Source organism: Chlorocebus sabaeus, chromosome 7 (genome assembly GCF_047675955.1).
Source record: "Chlorocebus sabaeus isolate Y175 chromosome 7, mChlSab1.0.hap1, whole genome shotgun sequence".
In the NCBI taxonomy this organism is placed as follows: domain Eukaryota; kingdom Metazoa; phylum Chordata; class Mammalia; order Primates; family Cercopithecidae; genus Chlorocebus; species Chlorocebus sabaeus.
In genome coordinates this window covers 50,587,821-50,595,939 of record NC_132910.1, presented here as the reverse complement: position 1 = coordinate 50,595,939, position 8,119 = coordinate 50,587,821, and the positions used below count along the sequence as shown (strand labels likewise).

Here is an 8,119-nt window from a genome sequence, read left to right as displayed (position 1 = left end):
AGAAAGTTGAGGCCAGTGGAGAGACTCTAAGACCAGGAAGCAATTGCATCTCTGTCCAGGCAGTTTGACAAAAGAAGAAGGAGCTAAATCTGAAGAGAGAAAATCCAAGTACCTATGACTGCTGGCAGAACATGGCGCTGGGTAGCTCTTTATCAGGAAATCTTCAAGCAGCTACTCGACATCTTCAAGTGTTCAACCATGGTTTGCATAGAGCACCCTGATGACCTCAAAAAAAAAATGTGCCCTTTCCAATATCCCAGATTTTTTTTTCATGGTATCCTGATAGCTAGAATGCCATCTGTAGACCAAGAGATAGCACATATATCTGGAAGAGAAAGCCTGAGGAATGTAAAGACATGCTGGCCATTATCAAAAGATAATTATACACAGTTATTTACCTGGGGAAAGACGGATTAAAACCACCCTAACTTACATCTATAACAAATGTTATTTATGTAATATTAAAAAACAATTAACTAAAAAATTAGGCCTTTAAAACTCTCCAACAGCATGCTCATGCTATTTTTATCTAGTATCTAGAAGTCTTGAGGTACCTTATTAGGTTTTTCCAGAAGGGTTCCAATTATTCTTTTGGTACTGAATTGTTTCTTCCTAAGTTATGATCTATTCTCAGAAGCAATTGTCTTCAGCAATCCAGCAGACATTCTCTCCAATGGCCTCTCTTTATGCACTGACCCAGCCTCTGGAGTTTCTGGCAGTCTCACAAAGAACTAAACCTAGAATCATCCATGGATCTGTAAAACATACAATGACTAGATGCAGATCTAAGATTAAAGGAAAGGATTTTTAACAAGGGGTTATTGTTTGTCATTGTAGTTGTTATTGTTGTTGTTGTTGGAGACAGAGTCTCGCTCTGTCACCCAGCCTGGAGTGCAGTGGCACAATCTCGGCTCACTGTAAGCTCTGCCTCCCGGGTTCACGCCATTTTCCTGCCTCAGCCTCCTGACAAGGTGGGACTACAGGCACCCGCCACCAGGCCAGCTAATGTTTTGTATTTTTAGTAGAGACAGGGTTTCACCGTGTTAGCCAGGATGGTCTCATTCTCCTGATCTCCTGATCCGCCCGTGTCGGCCTCCCAAAGTGCTGGGATTACAGGCATGAGCCACTGAGCCCGGCCAACAAGAAAGGTTTTTAAGCAACATTTATATTCATGCTACAGAGGCCAAATTTATCCTGTCATTATTTCAAGCTGGCTCAGTGTGCAGACGTTCCTGGCCCTAGTCACTCAACATTCAGTAAACAAGTAGTCTATAAAATGACTGTAGGTCAGGCATTATTGGTAGGCAGGCACTGTGTACATGATTTGAACAGAACATACACGGTCCTTACCTTCACAGAGCTTACAGTCTCATAAGGGGAATCGACATTAAACACATAAACACACAAATAATAGATGATTACAAATTGATTAAGAAAAAGATTATGGGCTGTTCCAAGCCAGAATGAAAAGGTAGACTTATTTTAGATTGGAAAACAGATTTTAGTTATCGAGGTAAGCTGTAACAAACTGTAGAAATGAACTCTGAAAGTATGGTCCTAAGGTAAACTGTAAATACTAAAATAGCAATGTGTGTGTATAAAATACTTACATATTTTTATATTTATACTAAGCCTTTTAGAAAATATGGCATTCATTGTCTTTAGAGCTGTGTTCTCTGGCTTTTAGGTTTTTATTATTTGATTTGATGACTGTGCTTTGTTTCTACCATTAGCAGAATGTGAAGGTGCTTGACATATAATCACTCATTTTGTATTTCATTAATATTCAATAAAACATATGCGATGTTTGACAACTCAGTGTCTCTTTCTGCATTATCTTCCAGTCTCTGACCTTCATTTTCTTGAGGAATAACGCATTATGCTGACCCTGCCTCAGGGCAGCTCAGGTCCATTCTGTGAATGTTTCCCTGCTATTCTGCAAGTGCACTTCAGTCTTGCATGCTATATTCACCCTAGAGAAATCGCAAGATGAAACTGAGATAAAAGAGAGCCCACCAAATTTTGAAAGTATTAATAAAAGTTTAAAGTACTATGAATGAAAAGTATAGGTGGCTTGTAACAGAGGGTCCCTGACCTAGTCTGAGAGATTTAGGGAGGCCGACCTTGAAGAGGTAATGTTAAAGATAAAATCTGAGTAACAGAGAAAAGTTATATTTGGTATCTCAATACTAAAATAATTATATTAGTGTGAATTGTTGACTTACAGATACTCATCCAACGATGAAAAAATATTTTTCCTGCATTCTAACTATGACCTAGAGTAGTAATCCCATAGAGTAACTATTAACTTTACAACAATAAAAAGTACAAAATCTCAAATGTAAACAATCTCTCAAACATAAAACTGAACAATTTCTCCAAGTTCTATTTATAGATAACAGCAAGAAAGCGGAGACTACAAAGCCCAAATTTCATCAAACAGCCTAAAACTTTCAAGATCAGCAACTTGACAGCAAACATGGACTTCGTAATCAGACTTCAAATCAAACCTCTGCTTCCCTGACAAACACTGAAAGGATCAAACAGGGTAAGCATGTTGTCTTGTTTGTTAATATGGTACATAATACTCACCTCACAGGGTTGTGGTCAGGATTAAATTGACTGTATATAAAGTGCCTGATGTTAACAAAATAAGCACTCAATGAGGATTCGTTTCTTCCCACTAAATAAAACCAAACAGAAGTTTTCCCTTAGCTAACATTTTAAATATCGAACAAGAATTATAACAGAGACAAACCCTATTATAAAAATCAAACTAAACAGAATAAGCCTTCTTCTTTCCCTTCCCCAAGATGAAGACTACAGGAGCAAAGGTCATTTAGCTGGAAATTTAATTGCATGTTTACTAGAATTGGGTACTTCAAAGTCTCTTTTCTGGAAATCAGAGATCTGTCATTGAAGAGTCAAATTGCTCCATTAATTGTGCTCTGGCTGACCCAAAGGAGAACTTGGCTCAGCCTAAATAGAATGAGTTGTAGATTTGTGAAAGCTGTGTGGTGACCTCGTGTTAATCATGTGGCAATTAAAGTGTCCTCTCTTTCTCTCCTCAGTATAGTTTTAGACCACATATTTTTCGAGGATTAATGTTTATCCTTGAAATGTAGGTGTGTGTATGTTTTATACACATGATAAAATCAGTCTAAGAGTGAAAAAAAAGATGAAACAGTAATAAAAGTGTGATTACTATTCAAACTAACAGAAATATCACCCAGGAGAACTAGTATGGAGGACCACGCCCATCCCAGATCTGGGACCCCAAAGCTACTATCCCACAAATTGTTCTGTAGAAGATAGATAGATAGATAGATAGATAGATAGATAGATAGATAGATAGAATTTAATATCAGACTCTATTGCCCTAGTCCTGAAATTCTAGTGCTGTTCTGGCTGGAGATGTGGAGCTATCTACTAAGCTTCAACCAAGTGACAGAAACGTAGGGGAATGATTTTTAAGAGAAAGTAGATCCAGGGAGTGAGACCACTGGGATTAGGATTCTCCAGGCTGCTCATATAATTGCCACAGTGAATGTTTGAGGCAGGCACCAGGAGAGTCAGATACACATGAGATTTCAGGAAATGAGGACAAGCACTAGAGAGCCTCTATAAAGAAATCTTCATGAAGAGCTTTCACTTTGGCTCACTAGAAACATTTTTTATCTCTTGAAATTTTCTTAATTCAGACCATTTACATGGTCTGAATTCCGACTCCCACTGAAATTTTTTTTTAATCATCCATCCCACTGGCCAGCTTTCCTCCTGTCATCTGTGACACTACACATTTGCCACACTTTCCCTCTTCTGGTATTTCCCAAAGCACCACCGACCCAAGGCCCTCGTGGATAGCAGACTTTGCCAATGGTTTAGGAAAGATAGGGAGATTACAGTGTAGTGCAATATGAACAGACAACAGCATTAAATTCAGAGTTAGATTCTGCTGCCCTGGTGTTCCCTGGCCATCTCCACTTATGGAATACTTCTCTCTTCTCACTCATCTTATTCAAGCCTATTCTTATTCTTCTCTATGTTCTCCTCCAAGTAATGGTACTACTGTTGCACCAACCCAAAAGCAAAAGACCAAATATTTCTCCTACTTTATTACTTACAACAATATTATTTTATTTGTATTACTTACAACAATATATTATCTACATCCCTTCCCTCAAATCACTGACCAGAACCACCATCCCACATTATTAGCCATGACCATTAGGGCACTTTTCCTACACCAATGTGAGCTTTTTTTCCCTTGGCCAATTATTACAAATTATAGGCGTATTCTAAAATAACACTCTTTCTTCCAGTTACATAAGGATATACTTGCTAAACGGATGTGTACAGGTGCCTTGCTAGTTTTCAGGGGGAGTTTATTTTAAAATGGTGACACTCTAGGTCACCTAGGCTCCTGCTTTCCTAACATTCCCCACTCTGCTTACGAGAGGACCCTTAATCGTAAGGGGAGATGAAGGGCAAAGGCTGGTCTTCTGTAACTTTTTCCTGCTGACAGTGGATGTTCATTTTTGGGACAGGATTTTCTCATAAGGGTCTACAGTTGGTCTCTGGGGTAGTACCAAGGGAGGTCCTCATTTACATGGTATCCTGCTGAGTCTATGGGCATAGACCCTGCCAAGTATTGGAGGAGTAAAAATCTCTAGATGCCTGATCTCCGAGGCCTAAAGGCGGGGTGTCTTTATTTCCCGGGTCAGAAGATGGGATGGATTGGAAGCTTTGTGTCAGTATCATCTTTATGTGGAATTGTTGTAATCTAAAACACACAAACTTTACCAAGAATTTAAACAAGCAAAGGCCAAAGATTAATAATAAGATAACTATCAAAGGCCCTAGGAAGGGCAGCAACCAAGTGAGACTCAGGAGGGTGCTTCTAATGGCTGACCAGATACAGTTGGGATTGGTGCCTTGGTTATATTTATGCAACCACACAGCTTATTCATGTATTTTCTGTATATCTTCTTCCATGTGAGCTGAGGTGTTTACATAACTGCAGCAGGTTATATTGATTTTGGTGCACACTCCTCCTTGTTCAACCAATAAGTAATCTAGTGCTACTTTTCAACCAATAAGTAATCTAGTGCTAATCTTAATTCATCTAAAGCATCTCCCATTTTATGAGACAGTGTTTAGAAATGAAGAAGTAAAGTTTTGAAGATTTGCCTAATAATAAGCAAATTTTCCCTCTGGGGCTCCAACTCCAGCCAATATAAGGCCAATTGACCACTTAGCTCCCAGGTGAGTGATGTTATATAACTGTATATTAGAGGACTTTGCTTGTCATATTGTACATTGACCCCTGAACCAAACATTTTCATATACACTGATAACCATGGGTTTCACAATCTCAAATGAGAGACAAGTCTTTTATAGGTTGATCGAATGGGTGTCCACATAGCCATAGGTATCTGTTGGGGATGCAAACCTGTGTGGGATGGGAGTTGTTAAGAAGATTGAGTACCTATAGGAAAGAATAGGAATGTTACTTATCTGTTTATTTGTAAAACCACAGCTTTAGGTCTTCTAGGGGTTCACAAGTGTGGGTTGTGGTGATTTTCTCAGGTGCCTGCAGGGACTCATAAGAAACAGGTTTAATTTTGGACATGTGTAGACAGTAGTCATTCAGCTGAAGTTTAACAGCAGTGGGGGTGCTTAAAAATAACCTGATAGGGGCCCTTCCATTTGGGTTGTAATTAATCTTTGAGGAATTCCCTCTTTCCAAGTATTTAATAAGACTAAGTCCCCTCATTGAACAGGGGAGCTATGAATATCTATGGACGTGGTCCTAATGCATGTATATTGAACGAACGTGCATGTAACGTATAACATTGTTTACCTTGGGATGGAGACTTAACCCTTACCTGGCATGATCTTAGATCCTGTTCATAATTTGACATCTTATTGCCATAAAGAATGTTTTCCGGTCAGGCGCAGTGGCTCACACCTGTAATCCCAGCACTTTGGGAGGCCGCGGCAGGTGGATCACCTGAGGTCAGGAGTTCAAGACTAGCCTGGCCAACATGCCGAAATCCCATCTCTACTAAAACTACAAAAATTAGCTGAGTGTGGTGGCACATACCTGTGGTCCCAGCTACTCAAGAGGCTGAGGCAGGAGAATCGCTTGAACGCAGGAGGTGGAGGTTGCAGTAAGCTGAGATCACGTCACAGCACTCCAGCCTAGGTGACAGAGTGAGACTCCGTCTCAAAAATAATAAGAAGAATAAGAATAATAACAATAATAATAATAAATAAAAATTTTTAAAAACACAATGAGATACCACCTTACTCCTGTAAGAATGGCCGTAATTTAAAAATCAAAAAGAAATAAATGTTGGTGTGGATGTGGTGAAAAGGGAACACTTTTACACTGTTGGTGGGAATATAAACTGCAACCACCACTATATAAAACAGTGTACAGATTCCTTAAAGAACGAAAAGTAGAACTACCATTCAATCCAGCAATCCCAGTACCCAAAGGGAAAAAAGTCAGCAGTGAAAAAGACATATGCACACACATGTTTATAGCAGCACAATTCACAATTGCAAAGATATGGAAACAACCTAAGTGCCCATCAACCAACAAGTGGGTAAAGAAAATGTAGCACGTATACACCATGGAATACTACTCAGCCATAAAACGAAATGAAATAATGACCCTTGCAACAACTTGGATGGAGTTGGAGGCCATTATTCTAAATGAAGTAACTCAGGAATGGAAAACCAAATATTGTGTGTCCTCACTGATAAGTGGGAGCTAAGCTATGAGGACCCAAAGGCATTAGAAAGACTTTGGGGATTGGGGAGGAAGGGTGAAAGGGGGTTGAGGGATCAAAGACTACATATTGGGTACACTCTATACTGCTTGGGTGATGGGTACACCAAAACTCAGAAATTGTCACTAAAGAACTTATCCATGGAACCAAAAACCACCTCTTCCCCAAAAACTATCCAAATTTTAAAAATAAATAAATAAATAAAAACCTAAAAAAGTCTGTTCTGTCAATCCTATGATCACTATTTTAAAAGGAAGAGTCTGTTTTGTCAATCTTATGATCACTATTTTAAAAGGAAGAGTCTGTTCTGTCAATCTTATGATCACAATTTTAATGTTAATGCTGGTTGGTTGTGCCTGAATTCCGGGAGAGGGCGGGGGAGATGTATAGTGAGACATATGTGACCCCCAGCTTCCCTTCATGGCCTAAACTACACTTTAAATGTTTTTTAAATTATTATTATTATTTCTTTTTGTCAAGAGAGGAGTCCATTCTGTTGGGGTTCTTAGGATTTTATTTTATTTTTTTACATTTATATTCCATCCTTTTTAGGATACCATCAAGGTATCCCAAGCTTTTATTTTGTCCCATATTGACGCTGAATGTGTGTTATCATGTCCCAAAGGTGTGTTATCTGTCCCAGATCCATCATGGCCCTTGGTGGAAACTCTATGGCTAGGGGACTTAGAGTCAAAAGACTGATAGCCAACTAAATGCACTAGGCCAGATGGGAATGGAAGTAGGTAGACACTCATTAACCTTAAAAACTCTTTTAAGCAAAATAAATCCCAAAACCAAAAGCCAAAATGTAAGGTTACAAAAATTGACTTAACTATAAATTCTATGCATCAACCTACTGCAATCTTGGCTTTTAGCAATTAGCTATACAAATCATAGCATTTTGTTCAGCTATTTAGGAATCTGTGTACCATCCTTGATTTGGAGGGTCTGAATTAATTTTACTCCTCAAAACCAGCCTTTACAATCTCATGTGATAGTCTCTGGGCCTGGTGGGATTTAATAGTTTTAAGTTCTGGAGGTAAAACAAAACATAAGGATGATTTCAGGTAAAGACAAAATTATTAACTAAATCTTAATGGTTGTTAACACAGGCCTGTCCCTGTGTTTCATGAAAGCTGTTTACTCTGAGGGTTGCCTTTGCCAGGTCCAGAGACAAGGCTTTGGTTAACTTGAGTTTGATGTCAGATACTTGCATGAGTCAGTGCCTTCTTTAGATAACATATGTGTACTCAGGAGTCAAAGCCCTGTAACTTAATAGCACAGGATTGATTAATAGTACCTGATAAGAACCTTTTACA

The 8,119-nt window shown here is 38.9% G+C and overlaps 1 long non-coding RNA gene across 1 annotated transcript in view; it reads right to left on the bottom strand.

Annotated features, from left to right (window-relative positions):
- Positions 1 to 5,617: 5,617 nt before the first annotated feature.
- Positions 5,618 to 8,119, bottom strand: part of LOC103236017 (uncharacterized) — a 46,443-nt gene continuing 43,941 nt past the window's right edge. Inside the window, exons 4-5 of the long non-coding RNA XR_012093391.1 lie at positions 6,107 to 6,228; positions 5,618 to 6,013 (exon numbers count right to left, since the gene is read on the bottom strand). This is a non-coding gene — a long non-coding RNA (uncharacterized lncRNA). The remainder of the gene's footprint in view (positions 6,014 to 6,106; positions 6,229 to 8,119) is intronic.